The sequence below is a fragment of the Triticum aestivum genome, chromosome 1B (assembly GCF_018294505.1).
Source record: "Triticum aestivum cultivar Chinese Spring chromosome 1B, IWGSC CS RefSeq v2.1, whole genome shotgun sequence".
NCBI lineage: Eukaryota > Viridiplantae > Streptophyta > Magnoliopsida > Poales > Poaceae > Triticum > Triticum aestivum.
Window position 1 is genome coordinate 663,969,503 of NC_057795.1, and position 12,907 is coordinate 663,982,409.

At 39.4% G+C, this 12,907-nt stretch overlaps 1 long non-coding RNA gene, 24 other non-coding genes and 3 pseudogenes across 25 annotated transcripts; all 28 read left to right on the forward strand.

The window, feature by feature from the left end:
• The first annotated feature begins 1,814 nt into the window (after positions 1 to 1,814).
• Positions 1,815 to 12,098, forward strand: LOC123146321 (uncharacterized). The gene is made up of 2 exons (XR_006472699.1): positions 1,815 to 10,936; positions 11,049 to 12,098. It is a non-coding gene; the product is annotated as an uncharacterized lncRNA (long non-coding RNA).
• On the forward strand, positions 2,198 to 2,275 carry LOC123152138 (small nucleolar RNA U83). Its single transcript, XR_006476041.1, has one exon. It is a non-coding gene; the product is annotated as a small nucleolar RNA U83 (small nucleolar RNA).
• LOC123151253 (small nucleolar RNA snR60/Z15/Z230/Z193/J17) lies at positions 2,347 to 2,440 on the forward strand. The gene has a single exon (XR_006475578.1). It is a non-coding gene; the product is annotated as a small nucleolar RNA snR60/Z15/Z230/Z193/J17 (small nucleolar RNA).
• On the forward strand, positions 3,155 to 3,239 carry LOC123152379 (small nucleolar RNA U31b). The gene has a single exon (XR_006476155.1). It is a non-coding gene; the product is annotated as a small nucleolar RNA U31b (small nucleolar RNA).
• Positions 3,295 to 3,397, forward strand: LOC123152059 (small nucleolar RNA Z107/R87). The gene has a single exon (XR_006476010.1). It is a non-coding gene; the product is annotated as a small nucleolar RNA Z107/R87 (small nucleolar RNA).
• LOC123152435 (small nucleolar RNA snoR31) lies at positions 3,792 to 3,883 on the forward strand. The gene has a single exon (XR_006476195.1). It is a non-coding gene; the product is annotated as a small nucleolar RNA snoR31 (small nucleolar RNA).
• Positions 4,049 to 4,129, forward strand: LOC123152101 (small nucleolar RNA snoR77Y). Its single transcript, XR_006476029.1, has one exon. It is a non-coding gene; the product is annotated as a small nucleolar RNA snoR77Y (small nucleolar RNA).
• Positions 4,186 to 4,337, forward strand: LOC123151711 (uncharacterized; annotated as a pseudogene).
• On the forward strand, positions 4,461 to 4,581 carry LOC123150647 (small nucleolar RNA SNORD14). Its single transcript, XR_006475272.1, has one exon. It is a non-coding gene; the product is annotated as a small nucleolar RNA SNORD14 (small nucleolar RNA).
• On the forward strand, positions 4,997 to 5,074 carry LOC123152124 (small nucleolar RNA U83). Its single transcript, XR_006476036.1, has one exon. It is a non-coding gene; the product is annotated as a small nucleolar RNA U83 (small nucleolar RNA).
• Positions 5,141 to 5,233, forward strand: LOC123151269 (small nucleolar RNA snR60/Z15/Z230/Z193/J17). The gene has a single exon (XR_006475599.1). It is a non-coding gene; the product is annotated as a small nucleolar RNA snR60/Z15/Z230/Z193/J17 (small nucleolar RNA).
• On the forward strand, positions 5,349 to 5,444 carry LOC123151623 (small nucleolar RNA Z43). The gene has a single exon (XR_006475748.1). It is a non-coding gene; the product is annotated as a small nucleolar RNA Z43 (small nucleolar RNA).
• LOC123152367 (small nucleolar RNA U31b) lies at positions 6,164 to 6,246 on the forward strand. Its single transcript, XR_006476140.1, has one exon. It is a non-coding gene; the product is annotated as a small nucleolar RNA U31b (small nucleolar RNA).
• Positions 6,300 to 6,403, forward strand: LOC123152049 (small nucleolar RNA Z107/R87). Its single transcript, XR_006476001.1, has one exon. It is a non-coding gene; the product is annotated as a small nucleolar RNA Z107/R87 (small nucleolar RNA).
• Positions 6,509 to 6,604, forward strand: LOC123150781 (small nucleolar RNA R30/Z108). Its single transcript, XR_006475346.1, has one exon. It is a non-coding gene; the product is annotated as a small nucleolar RNA R30/Z108 (small nucleolar RNA).
• Positions 6,659 to 6,751, forward strand: LOC123152414 (small nucleolar RNA snoR31). Its single transcript, XR_006476185.1, has one exon. It is a non-coding gene; the product is annotated as a small nucleolar RNA snoR31 (small nucleolar RNA).
• On the forward strand, positions 6,760 to 6,859 carry LOC123151815 (small nucleolar RNA snoR31/Z110/Z27). The gene has a single exon (XR_006475857.1). It is a non-coding gene; the product is annotated as a small nucleolar RNA snoR31/Z110/Z27 (small nucleolar RNA).
• Positions 6,918 to 6,998, forward strand: LOC123152117 (small nucleolar RNA snoR77Y). The gene has a single exon (XR_006476032.1). It is a non-coding gene; the product is annotated as a small nucleolar RNA snoR77Y (small nucleolar RNA).
• Positions 7,057 to 7,238, forward strand: LOC123151718 (small nucleolar RNA Z112). The gene has a single exon (XR_006475784.1). It is a non-coding gene; the product is annotated as a small nucleolar RNA Z112 (small nucleolar RNA).
• Positions 7,577 to 7,712, forward strand: LOC123152200 (small nucleolar RNA snoR77). Its single transcript, XR_006476065.1, has one exon. It is a non-coding gene; the product is annotated as a small nucleolar RNA snoR77 (small nucleolar RNA).
• Positions 7,771 to 7,907, forward strand: LOC123152231 (small nucleolar RNA snoR77). The gene has a single exon (XR_006476077.1). It is a non-coding gene; the product is annotated as a small nucleolar RNA snoR77 (small nucleolar RNA).
• On the forward strand, positions 7,995 to 8,088 carry LOC123151821 (small nucleolar RNA R44/J54/Z268 family). Its single transcript, XR_006475875.1, has one exon. It is a non-coding gene; the product is annotated as a small nucleolar RNA R44/J54/Z268 family (small nucleolar RNA).
• LOC123151069 (uncharacterized) lies at positions 8,665 to 8,760 on the forward strand (annotated as a pseudogene).
• LOC123152504 (small nucleolar RNA snoR137) lies at positions 8,850 to 8,995 on the forward strand. Its single transcript, XR_006476218.1, has one exon. It is a non-coding gene; the product is annotated as a small nucleolar RNA snoR137 (small nucleolar RNA).
• LOC123150850 (small nucleolar RNA SNORD29) lies at positions 9,420 to 9,508 on the forward strand. The gene has a single exon (XR_006475379.1). It is a non-coding gene; the product is annotated as a small nucleolar RNA SNORD29 (small nucleolar RNA).
• LOC123152267 (uncharacterized) lies at positions 10,581 to 10,684 on the forward strand (annotated as a pseudogene).
• LOC123152215 (small nucleolar RNA snoR77) lies at positions 10,852 to 10,989 on the forward strand. The gene has a single exon (XR_006476072.1). It is a non-coding gene; the product is annotated as a small nucleolar RNA snoR77 (small nucleolar RNA).
• LOC123151835 (small nucleolar RNA R44/J54/Z268 family) lies at positions 11,119 to 11,212 on the forward strand. Its single transcript, XR_006475892.1, has one exon. It is a non-coding gene; the product is annotated as a small nucleolar RNA R44/J54/Z268 family (small nucleolar RNA).
• Positions 12,099 to 12,907: the final 809 nt, after the last annotated feature.

Consider the following 12,907-nt stretch of genomic DNA (forward strand, 5'->3'; position numbering starts at 1 on the left):
TAATAACAAAAAAAGTTGGAGCCTACTTGTAATTTTGGAATCACAAACATGTTTTTGGCATGGAATGCTCAAATGAATGTGCATCCTATGTACGATGAAATGTTGTGATTAAAAAAATGAAAAAAAATACATGGGCATGCAAAAAATCGCCATCATGTTGTGCCAAAAAATCCGATGCATAGTAGCATTTTGCCTTGGTACATGACAAAACTTGGAACAAATGTTGTATACGTAGTTTTTGGGATTTGAGCATATAGGACACATGGCAAATTGGTAAGTAGACAAAACTGTTCTCAAATTTGCCATGCCATTTGAAGGAAAATTGCCATGTGACAAAAATAATACAATTTTAACTAAAAAAATCTCACTTTTCAGAACAAAATATAATTTCTGAAATTTGCCATATCATCCTTCTTAAAATTGCCATATCATATGAAGAAAAAGCCCGTGGTAGCATTTGCTATTACTTAAAGCCATGGGGAAAAAACCGAACTAACTATTTCAGGAAAAAAATGTCACATTTGTTTGCAAATGATACGGCAAAACAATGTATAACACAAACTAAGATGCACATGGCAAGAACGCCTAGTTTTGGTCGGTTTTGATTGCAACAATTATTCGAATACATATGACAAAAACATAACAAGTAGGACTGTGGTATCCCCAGCCCACCAAGGTTCAAATCCTGGTGCTCGCATTTATTTTTGAATTTATTTCAGGATTTCCGGTGATGCACATTCAGTGGGAGGAGACGTTCCCGTCGACGACGAGGCGCCTACGGTGACTTCGTAAATCTCAAGATGATATGCCAGCTCAGTCTTTCGGAGGTGCTCATAGGGGTAGAGTGTGCATGTGTGCTTCATATGGATGAATGTATGCGCGTGTATATGAGTGCTTGTGTCTGTTTTGATGTTCAAAAAAAAAGTTGCCGTCACAGCAACATATGCTTTTTAGTTGCCATGCCTTTATTGATAAGTTACACAAAGAATTAAAAAGTGATACTTAACAAATTTTTGTTGTGCCTATATTGGGCCTAAGACACGACAATTTTGAAGATAATGACTGGAAAAAAAAATAAGGGATTGATCAGGATGCTACCTGCAGGGAATGGATCAAAAACGCCGGGCCTTGTTCAGCGTGCCTCCGTGGTGGTCGAGCTCGAGCTGAGGTCTCGAGCATCGTCGGCCTCCTCCTTCGACTCGTTCTACCCAGCGAGGCGAGCACCTTCGAGGCTGCTGCAGTCGTGCTTAGCGTCGGATCCAACGGGAGATGGAGGCGGGCTTGCGGTCGTCACCACCATGTCATGGAGCGACGAATGCATAGCGGTGGGCTGCGGCGTCATCTCGGCGAGATCCAGCATCAGATGGACGACAAGTGGGGAAGCGGAGAGGCCGAGTAGCGAACGATTTGTTCGTCTGACATGGCGGCCACAGTTGTTCTAAGATTCATGCTACTTGATCCAATGGTACAAACAATGTCTGCGCTGAATTTGTTAAAATATGACGTCAGATATTTATGAATTCCGTATTTTTATCTCCTTATGAACTGCGCTGATACATACATACATATGTACATACAAATTTCAAAAATAAATAGTTTTTCTAGGGGCAAAGTAATGTTTTTCTTAGGGCTGAAAACAAAGTTTTTTTTAGGGGGGCTGAAAACAAAGCAACGAGGCGATGGGTTCGTCGGCCCCGTTAGTTCTGGGCTCACGGGCCGAGCAGATTACTACACCGAACGCATCCAACGGCACGAGTCGGCCGGGCGCCCCTGTAATCTGCCCTAACGGGAGCCCCTCTATATAATCACAGGCTTTCTTCCCCACGCCGCCACCTCCCATCTCAGCTGCAGATCTCGATCTCGATCTGTCTGGTTTCTGAACCTCTTTTCCGTTCCTCCTTCCCGGGGGATTTCTGTTCCCATCTGGGTTTGAGCACGGTGGGGGATCGATATTCGGTCTCGTTCGTCGTAACTGTGCATCGGATTACAAATACCTGATCTGTTCTTTCTTGTTTTTTCTGTTCTTGATTTGTTTTTTTTTTTTGCTTATCGGTGGCCGAGGATTAAAATGAATTATATAGACAAGCATATGTCTGAATTCTCTTCATGTGGAACGATCTAATCTTCTCTATGAGGCCAGCGATCTTGCTCGTTTCTTGATCTGCAGTTTTATTAGATGCGTTCCGTGGTTGCGTGGTGCCGATGATGATTAGTGTGAACCTTTCTCAATGAAATCACTAATGATTACATAACCTACTGCCTTCCTTCCGAGGCGCCACGATTCCTGGTTCCCTCGTCCTTTTTCGCCAGTTTTGTTCTTGTTTGTCTCTGGCGCTATTGGTTTGCCAAGGTCGAATGATGATCACAAGTGCATAGTTCATATGATCAAATCGTGATTACTTGAACAAAAATAGTCTTTCGCTCCTATCTGACGACCCTACACCCTTCCCTCTCAAACAATTTGTGTGTTATTTTGCTTGTTATGTTTTGCAACCTCATGTCTGAATTTGTTGTAAAGGATGGTGAAGATTGATACAGTATTTGCCTTGCCGACAATCCTGCTTATTTGACATAATGGACAAGCATATGTCTCAATTATCTTCATGTGGAAAGCATAATTAGCAATGAGGTGAAAATCTGATTGTTTTTGTACCAGTATAACGTGTCTGAGGTAGGCTGACTATCAAATGTTTATAGTCACAGATGACCAAACTGTAATTACATCAACAAAGTAGTCTTGAGCTTGTAGCTGATGAAATTTAGCTTCCCTGTTTAATTTCAGTTAAAATTTCATACGAGAAACCATACCTACTCAGTAAAGCTATTTCGATTTGAGGAATAATTTTGGAGAATGTTTTATTTACTCGAATTTGGAGCAGTGGCGAGGCAATCACTCAATATCTTTCCGGTTTGTTTAATTGCTATGTTCTTACCTAGCTTTGTGTACAGAACTCCCGTTCTACTACACATTAGGCAGAACCTCACATAGTACTTGTTCATGAACTTATTGTCATCTCAAGAAAAAGAGACTTGTTGGGATAATAGAGAAATGACAGAATTGATTAGGTGGCACTAGCATAGTTAGCTGTTTTTGAATTGGTAGACCATCTACAATAGATACTTCGATGTTTGCAATAATTCTCTAAACCAGTTTGAGGATGATGATTACATATTTGTCGCCCCAGTCTTAGATCCCCCTAGCGGATCTTTGCTGATTGACATACTTCTGAATCTGACTCAGCAGATGAAAATTTTGACAGTTGGGTTGATTTTCTTTTCTAATTTTCCTTGGGTGATGGCAGTGACGATTTGCAAACTTCAAGCTCAACAGACCAAATCACAGGTTTTCTCCTAGTAGTTGATTTGTATGCCGATTATCCCGCTTAACCGAGCCATCTGACAGAGTTCTTAAAACTGCTGCTCAATGTTCTTATCTCTGGATCCTTCACTTCCATGCTACTTTTTGTGTTTATTTATTTTTGCTTGTATTGGAGGAAGTAGTTGCCATGAGGATAACAAGCCCCCTCTTCTGAAAGCATCGATGGCATTCAGGGGCGGATCCAGGCCCCCAGGGCCCAGGCCTGGGTTGTGAGGCCCATACGCAGTGTATATTGTAGTAGTTACTGTAGACATCTGCTACAGTGTACAAAGGCGTCCTGGGGCGGCCCACTGGGCTGTCTCCGCCCCTGATGGCATTGCTGGCAGAATTGAACCAATTAAATCTTGCCACCACTAAGCAACTCTGTTTCTTCGTACAATCTTTGTTGCTTCTTACTTCTACAAGATCTGTTTGGATCTCGGGGAGTATTGATGCATAATCCAACACTTGATCTGAGGGCAGCTTAAGCCACCCATATGATGTCATCTTTGCAACTTAATCCGTCAGAGTTCAGTGTTATATTTTCTGAAACATAGAAACAATCTTAGGACACCTTCTGAGAGAGTGCTTAATTTTCTGTGAATAAGAAGTCATTTATATTCTGATACATCTTGTTTTCATCATTTTTTACCATCTTGTCTTCTAAGTTAGATCTATATAATGCAATTGAAGCCCATGGTGATTAGCTTTATGTTGGAATTACCGTCAGATACCCAATGACGATATTTTTGCGGCTTTCTGAGGCATAAAACCAATCGCTTCAGGTCTTGTAGTTTTTGCATTGTTAATTTCGTTCATCTTAAATTATCCCTGTGAAGATTCTCAGACCATAGGAAGTGCTGACAACAGCTGCTTCTCTCCACTTCAAATGTCCTCCTTTGAGCATAGCCTTTGTGGTTCCATTTGCAGCTGGTTTGGTTCAGCTGTGTGCGTGATTTTAAGCGGGTCTCCGAGAGATTCTCTTTAATCTTGTTAGCTTTGTATTTGGCCGGTCCATAGTGCCTGTTATTGTGATGATTTTTTTGTTATGAGTAGTTAATCAGTTGTGATCAATATGATTTGATTATTTGATGATGTGTTATGGCAATGATGATAAATTAAAGGCTTGTTTCTCAAAACATTCGCAGTTGCCGCCTAAGAGCTTTCGCCCTGCCAGGCTTGAGAGCTAATGCTGCTAATTCCTTCCTTGGATGTCTGAGCCTTATGAAATCCCCAATTTATCTTTATTCTATTTTACTTTGTTGACTTCATTTCTTGATCTATTTATTCCGCCTTCTCTTCTTTGATGCTTTAATCTTGTTAAATGTTGTTGTGTTTTGTTGGTTTCATTCAGGGAGCACTGTCCCATGTCTGCCCACTGTTTTCTCGATGGATCTGAGTTTGCAACGTCTAGAGGTATTTTTCTTTCACATTGGATTCTTAATTTTGCTTTCTGTTTATTTCCCCTAACATTTTTGTTTTGGTTTGGTTTATTAGTGGCCGAGGATTAAACTAAATTATAGACAAGCATATGTCTGAATTTTCTTCATGTGGAACGATCTAATCTTCTCTATGAGGCCAATGATCTTGCTCGTTTCTTAATATGCAGTTTTATTTGACGTGTTCTTGGTTGCGTGATGCCGATGATGATTAGTGTGAACCTTTCTCAATGAAATCACTAATGATTACATAACCTACTGCCTTCCTTCTGAGGCACCATGATTCCTCGATTCCTTGTCTTTTTCTGTCATTTTTTTATTGTCTCTTGACTTGTTGGTTTGCCAAGGTCGAATGATGATCACAAGTGCATAGTTCATATGAGCAATTGTGATTTCTTGAACAAAAATGGTCTTTCGCTCCTATCGGATGACTTTTCAACCTCACCCTTTTTCAGAGGAATCAAAAAATTTAGTCTTTAGTCTGTTTTTTTATTGTATTTTACATTTTTATGCTACTAAGTTATAAAATGTAGATGTCTGAATTCCTTCGAGGACGGTGAAGATTGATATTTGGTCTCGTTCGTCGTAACTGGCATTTATTTGCCTTGCCGACCATCCTGCTATATCACCACCCATATTCCGAGTCCTCTTAGTACATACTCAAGCATATAATTGGTTTGAAATGTTAATTACTTTTGCTGTTTGGCCTATAGATGAACTAAACTAATAGACAAGCATATGTCTCAATTCTCTTCATGTGGAAAGCATAATTAGCAATGAGGTCAAAATCTGATTGTTTTTGTACTAGTAGTATTTGGGTAGGCTGATTATGACAAGCGCATAGCTCAGATGACCAAACTGTGATTACATTAACAAAGCAGTCCTTCGCTAACTTTTGCTTTCCTCTTTAATTTCAGTTAAAAATGCATACGAGGAACCATATTCTACTCAGTAAAGTTATTTTGATTTGATGAATAATTTTGGAGAATGTTTTATTTACTTGAGTTTGGAGCAGTGATGTGACAATTACTCAATATGATCTTTCAGGTGTGATTATCAATTGCTAAGTTCTTAAGGAGCTCCATATAAGTATGTGCAGAACTGTAATCTTAATGCCATTGAACACTGGAAAGCCATTCTACTGACACAGAACCTCTCACATAGTAGTTGTTCATGAAATTATTGTGCCTAGACAAGTCAAGAAAAAGAGAAGTGATAGAATAACAAAAAAATGACTGAGGAGTAATAATTGGAATTTCATATTTTTTGGGGAATCTTTTATTAAACGGCACTGTCGGCAATGTCGGTTGACCATCTACAGTACAGTACATACTTTGATCTTTGCAATGATTCTCCAAACCAGTTTGAGGGTGATGATTTCATATTTGTCGCCCCAGTCTTAGGATCCGCTTTGGTGGATCTGTGCTGATTGGCATACTAATCTGACTCATGAAATTTTGAACAATTGGTTTGATTTTATTTTCTACTTATTTTCCTAGGGTGATGGCAGTTACGATTTGTAAATATTCAAGCTCAACAGACCAAATCATAGGTTTTCTCTCAGGAGTTGATTTGTATGCCAATTATCCTGCTGAACCGAGCCATCTGACACTTGAGTTTTTATTAAAACTGTTGTTCATTGTTCTTATCTCTGGATCCTTCACTTCCATGCTTCTTTTCGTGTTTATTTATTTTTGCTTGTATTGGAGGATGTAGTTGCAATGAGGATAACAAGCTCCCTCTTCTAAATGCATTGATGACATCGCTGGCAGAATTGAACCTATTAAATATTGCCACCACTGAGCAACTCTGTATCTTTGTACAATCTTTGTTGCTTCTTCTTACATCTACAAGATCTGTTTGGATTGTGAGGAAGTATTGATGCATAATCCAACACTTGATCTGAGGGCAGCTTGAGCAGCCCATCTGATGTCATCTTTGCAACTGAATCCATCAGATTTCAGTGTTATTTTTTCTGAAACATTGAAACAATCTTAGGATACCTTCTGACACGATGCTTAATTTTCTGTGAATGAGAAGTCATCTGTATTCTGATGATACATCTTGTTTTCATCATTTTTTATTATCTTGTCTTCTGAGTTAGATCTATAATACAATTGAATCCCATGATGATTAGCTTTATGTTGGAATTACCGTCAGATACCCAATGACGATATTTTTGCGGCTTTCTGAGGCATAAAACCAATAGCTTCAGGTCTTCTGTAGTTTTTGCATTGTTAATTTCGTTCAACTTAAATTATCCCTGTGAAGATTCTCAGACCATAGGAAGTGCCATATGACACTGTAAACAACAGCTGCTTCTCTCCACTGCAAGTGTCCTCCCTTGAGCATAGCCTTTGTGGTTTTCTTTCCGTGTTAATTTCGTTTTCTTTCGGCGAAGATCCCAGCAGAGAGGTGTTGAATCTCCCTCGTTGAGGCCTCTCTAACAAATTTTTAATCTTCGCACAGTGAGGAGACACCGTGGATTTTGTGGATGTGTGATATTCCTGGTTCTGTCACATCTGTTGCTATGGATACATCTTTATCATAACCTTCTGTTTTCCATCCGAGGGACCTATGGATGGACAGCCCTTCCCGTGCTGTGTCTACCAAGTTTGCCTTTGGACACTATAAAGCAAATTGTTCTTCAATCATCTTGCTTCAAACTCTTTATTTTTTGTGAGGTTGAAACTTTTGCTGACATTTGATTTATGTATAGCCAATGAATTTTTGTTTCTAATTTTCAGTCTTGCAAATCAGACCCAACGAGCGACGATTCAGGCAGCCCTTTTGTCCATTACAATGGCAATGGAGGTGTTGCGTTGCTCGGAGATTAAATCTTCTGCTCTTCAGATTAGCTGAGTGGGAGGCTCTGCTTCCCTCGTTGAAGCTTGTCTAGTAGTCTTAAGAACATCTAATAGCCCTCGTTACAAACTTTGTCGAACATTGTAGTTCTGTGATGAGCGATGATTCAGGCAGCCTCTTTATCATTACAGTGGCATTGGAGGTGTTGCGTTGCTCGGATAGTAAACCTTTTGCTCTTCAGATTAGCTGAGGGGGAGGCTCCTGCTTCCCTCCCTGAAAGCTGGTCTAGTAGTCTTAAGAACATTATTATAAGTATGTTTCTCATACCCGATTTTAATTTTGACCTTTTTTGTTTGTGAAATGGTAATTCAATAATTGGTTGGTGATCCATGAAAACAAATGATGATAGCAAGACAGGGACATCAGAACCCTGAATTTCAGGGTTATGACAGATTACGTCTATAATGGGAATCTCTCTGATGTTTTCGATTCCCCAAGTTAAATTGATCTGTTTTTTCCTTTTCAATCAGTCTTCTTTGGAATATGCTCTTGCAATTCAGATCTTGGATGGCAATGCTCAGCCCATGGTCGGCCTCATCGTGCATACAGCTAGATAGATCCAACGATATATAAAGCAGTTACACAATTGGCAACTGAAGCTTAATAACATTTACATGAAAGTGAACAGAGATTTTTTATCTAAAAACAATGAACATACTGACCTGGATCTACTTTTATTTATAGGATAGGAAAAATGGTGAACTGTTAATGAACATGAAACTAACCCAAAGGCTTGCAGATGGGGCCCTACAATGGCAATGCTCAATTTGATATTCTTTTGGTTGATCAGAGTTTGGTCAGTTCAATACGCGAAACAAATCACATTAGCATACAGCTAAAATTGATCCACAGATGACATCTGTTTACATCATTTGAAGCTTAGCAAAACTTGTGGAATTTTAAATGTCGGCCTTGTCTGAAAAAAATACCAATCTGTTGATGCATCCGTGCAAATGTTCTGAGGGACAATTTCCTTTTGAGATTTTGATTTAATGCTTAAAGCTGTCCGATGATGATCAAACTAAATACTTTCATTCTTCTGATGTGCTATCTCATGGCGCTGTGCGGAAGCAATTTGGAGACCTGAACTGAGGAAATGCTTGATTTGTTCTTGCCACTGCAAGATTTGCTATTTTTTTCATGTTTTCTCTGCTTGTACTTTGAGATGGAAAATTGTTTTTGTGTTTGTTGCTTCACAACTGGAAGGATGGCCTGTTGATAACAGTTTGGTCATCCCGTAGAGGGAAGCATAGATGAATGGAAACACCGGCCAGTATTAAACAGCATGACGCTCTGTCAAACCGCGTCATGTTACCTGTCTTCTGGCACATTTCTAACATCGTACATATTTTTATTTCTCAGAGATTTTAGTTCCTGAGTCTGTAGCTTGTTAATTTGGCGGAAGAAAGCCAGCATTGCACGTGCTTTGGAGGATTAAACTTGCAGAAAGCTCAGTTAGTTTTGTTCGGTGATGATCAAACTAAATTCTTTTGTTCTTCTGAAGTTCTGATGCTCTATCTCATAGCTTGGTGCAGAAGAACACCTATGTTTATCAACCACAAGAGCGTCATTGCCAAAACAAACGGATGAACATATTATGCATTCTGATTGACAAAGCAATTTACATGATTTTAGCAGAGTCCACTGTACTTGATCTTTGAGTGACCAAACAACTGACAAGTCTTTGTTGAGAAAACCCTTTGAGAGACCACTGAATTTGTTCCTGTAGTAGTCGTGGCATGGGGCCTTGATTATTTTTGCAATGATGATACTATTACCCAGCTCATTATGAGACTTCCCTTTGTGGGCAGTCGTGATATGAACATCTCTTTTGTATCTGAGCCCACTCACATTTTTCTTATGATTTCTTCATTACAGTTTGGTACAGCCTATGAAGGCTCTTCCTAGTTTTTGGGAAAATGAACACAGCTAGACTGTAACTGCTGCAGTGATGATATAATCCTTGTCTCCCTTTTCTAACATCCTCGGTTGTAATAACTGAATGAGCAATGATGTAGGCAGCCTCTTTGTCCGATTACATTGGCAATGGAGGTGTTGTGTTGCTTAATTTGATAATCTTTTGGTTGCTCATTGTTTGGTCAGATCAATATGCAAAGCAAATCAGCTGCAACATTAAACATACAGCAAGATTGATCCAAAGATGCATCAGTTTACATCATTTGCAACTGAAGCTTAGCACTTGTGCAATTTTAAGTTTCAACCTTGTCTGGAAAAATACCAATCTGTTGAGGGACTATTTCTTTTCGAGATCTTTTTTTGTACTGGATAAAGCTGTCTGATGATCAAACTAAATACTTCATTCTTCTGATGCGCTCAGTGCGGAAGCGAGTTATTGTTAAAATTGCATATTTTTTATCGTAGTGTTGCAAATCAAAATGATTATTCTTTCTTCTTGTTGTACTTCTTTTGCGGTATTTTTTCTTGGCATACACTCCTTCACATCTGTAGGAATGCCCTGATGTATACAGTATTTTTTTAAAACTGCACACATTGTACTGTCGAATGCTAGCGGTCAAATCTAAAATCTTCTGATCTTCAGATTAGCTGAGGGGGAGGCTTTGCTTCCCTCACTGACGCTCGTCTTAAGAACATTTTCTATCTGTTTCGAACACAATTTGGTTTCTTTTACAGTGTCTTAAGGATGATCTACCTGTTTCTTACAAATTTAGTTTCCTTTGTGTTTTGGTTGCGGGTTGCCTACCCAAGGGACCTATGGATGGACAGCCCTGCCCGTGCGAATGTTCATTAATCATCTTTATGGATCTCAGTTTTTTCTTGTGATAATAATGTTTGCTGTCATTTGATTTAAGTTTGGTTAAACAAAATATCTCCTGTATTATGTTTTTCAGTCTTAAAATCATGAAAATTATGGAACAAGTTATGATTCAGTGGAATGGAGGTGTTGTGTTGATTAGAGATTAAATCTTCTGCTCTTTAGATTAGCTGAGGGGCAGGCTCTGGCTTCCCACTCTGAAGCTTGCCTAGTAGTCTTAAGAACATTATCTATCTTTTTCAATTCAATTTGCTATTCTTTTGTTTGACGTTTTTGACCTATCAATCAGTGCTTGGTCAGTTGAGTACGTGAAGTGAGTCACAATTTTGCTGGTTCTTTTGCATCTTCTTTTGTGAAAATTCACCTAGACAACTTGATGGAGCTATCAGCGATTCAGGCAGCCCTTTTTTCTGATTACAATGGCAATGGAGGTGTTGCATTGCTCGGAGAGTGAATCTTCTGCTCTTCAGATTAGCCGAGGTGGATGTTCCAGCTTCCATCCGTGAAGCTAGTCTAGTAGTCTTAAGAACATTATTATCAGTATATGTTTCTCATACCCAATTTGATATTGTATTTTGACATTTTTTTGTAGAATTAAAGAACCACATGATTTGGTTACTCTATGCTTTGCTGGCAGTAAATTTCTTGTTTGGGGATCAACGGAAGCAAATGATGATAGCAAGACAGGGACATCAGAACCCTGAATTTCAGGTTAATGACAGACTACGTCTATAATGGGAATCTCTCTGATGTTTCTGATTTTCCCCAAGATAAATTGATCTATTTTTATGTCTATTCTTTTTTCATATTTTCTCCTTCTCATTCTTCTTCGGAATCCAGATCTCTTTCCTGTTTGTTAACTTTTGGCTATTCGGATCTTGAATGCGAACACTTCAAGCAGATCATGGTCACAAGATTGTTACACCATTGGCAACTGAAGCTTAACAACACATGAATATGATCAGATATTTTGTATTGGAAAAACAGTGAACATGATCTTTAGCTGACTCAAGGCTACTTTTATTCATAGGAATAGGAAAGATGGCGGATTGCCATACCTTGCCCATTCGAATCCTATGGGTGCAAAACAAAGGAATCGATCCAAGTGTTTTTTTGATGGAAGCATAGGAATGTTTCACACATCTTTCCAAGAGCTTGCAACTATAAAAATCATATAAAAATAATATGAATCACAAGGCCTTGTAAATAGGGCATTTGACTGAACATGATTAGACGTTTTGACTAAAAAAACAACCTCATGACCCTAGCGCTGCCTTGAGCTCCCCCTCCTCCTACCTTCCTTCCCTCGCCGCCGCCTCGACATTCCGCTCGGCTCGGCGGGCGCAGGCCTCAAGGTCGGGCGGTGGCGCTATGTTGGCTCGGGGCATGGTGGTGCGGCGGCGGCGGATACGTGGGCTATGGGCGGCGGCATGAAGGGGCTGCAACAGCGGTGGTGTGTGTTGAACATATGGGTTGTGCATGTATATTGTGTAACTCGGCCCATCTCCTAGTCCTTGTATAGTTGAGGTTGGGGCTCACATTATACTCCATATATACGTGCGTTTTGCACCGATCAATACATTATGTAGCATTGTCAAACTTGTTTCCAACATGGTATCATACCTTAAATCCTAAATCCTAACCCCGTCTCTGTGTGCCTCTGTTATCTCTTACCCGAGCCCTTTACTTGTGCATTTTACTTTGTGATAGTCATATTGTTTCTTGTCATATATCTTGCTATCACTTAGTTGTTTATCTTGCTTAGCATAAGTTGTTGGTGCACATAGGTGAGCCCAGTTGTAGGTTTTGTGCTTGACAAATTAACCACTAGGTTTATTTCGCATTTGTTCAAATCTAAATCATAATTATTTTAAAGCGCCTATTCACCGATATCATGGTCTTTCAATTGGTATCAGAGTCTCGTCTCTCTTTATTAGGCTTTATGGTTTAAAGAGTAAAGATGTCGACTAGGGATTAGGATTCTCTGACACTCTTAGTTTCGATGGCATAAATTTTGATGTTTAGGTAATACGCATGCTTAATCTCTTTAGGGTCATGGACCCAAATTTAGAGCAAATTGTAGATATGAGTTTTTCTCCTCCAAAGGATCCCCAAAGATTATCTTTAGAGGATGAAAAAAACTCTTATCTCAATGCTCAATCCTCTAATGTGCTTTTTGATGCTTTGAGCAATGTAGTTATATTTTAACTAATGTCGTTCCGGGATGCTCATGAGTTGTGGACGAAGCTTCAAGATAAATATGGTGTGTCCAAGATTTATGGGAATGATTGTTCTCCCTCCACCTCCGGTCGTATAGTCTTCTCAACTTCTTCTACTTCACCTATATGTGGTTTGGCACAAGGTAATGATATGGCGAGTAATGTTGGTCATTGCAATGATGAGAGTATGCTTATTGTGGACGATCTTTCATCACTATCTTATTGCAATGCT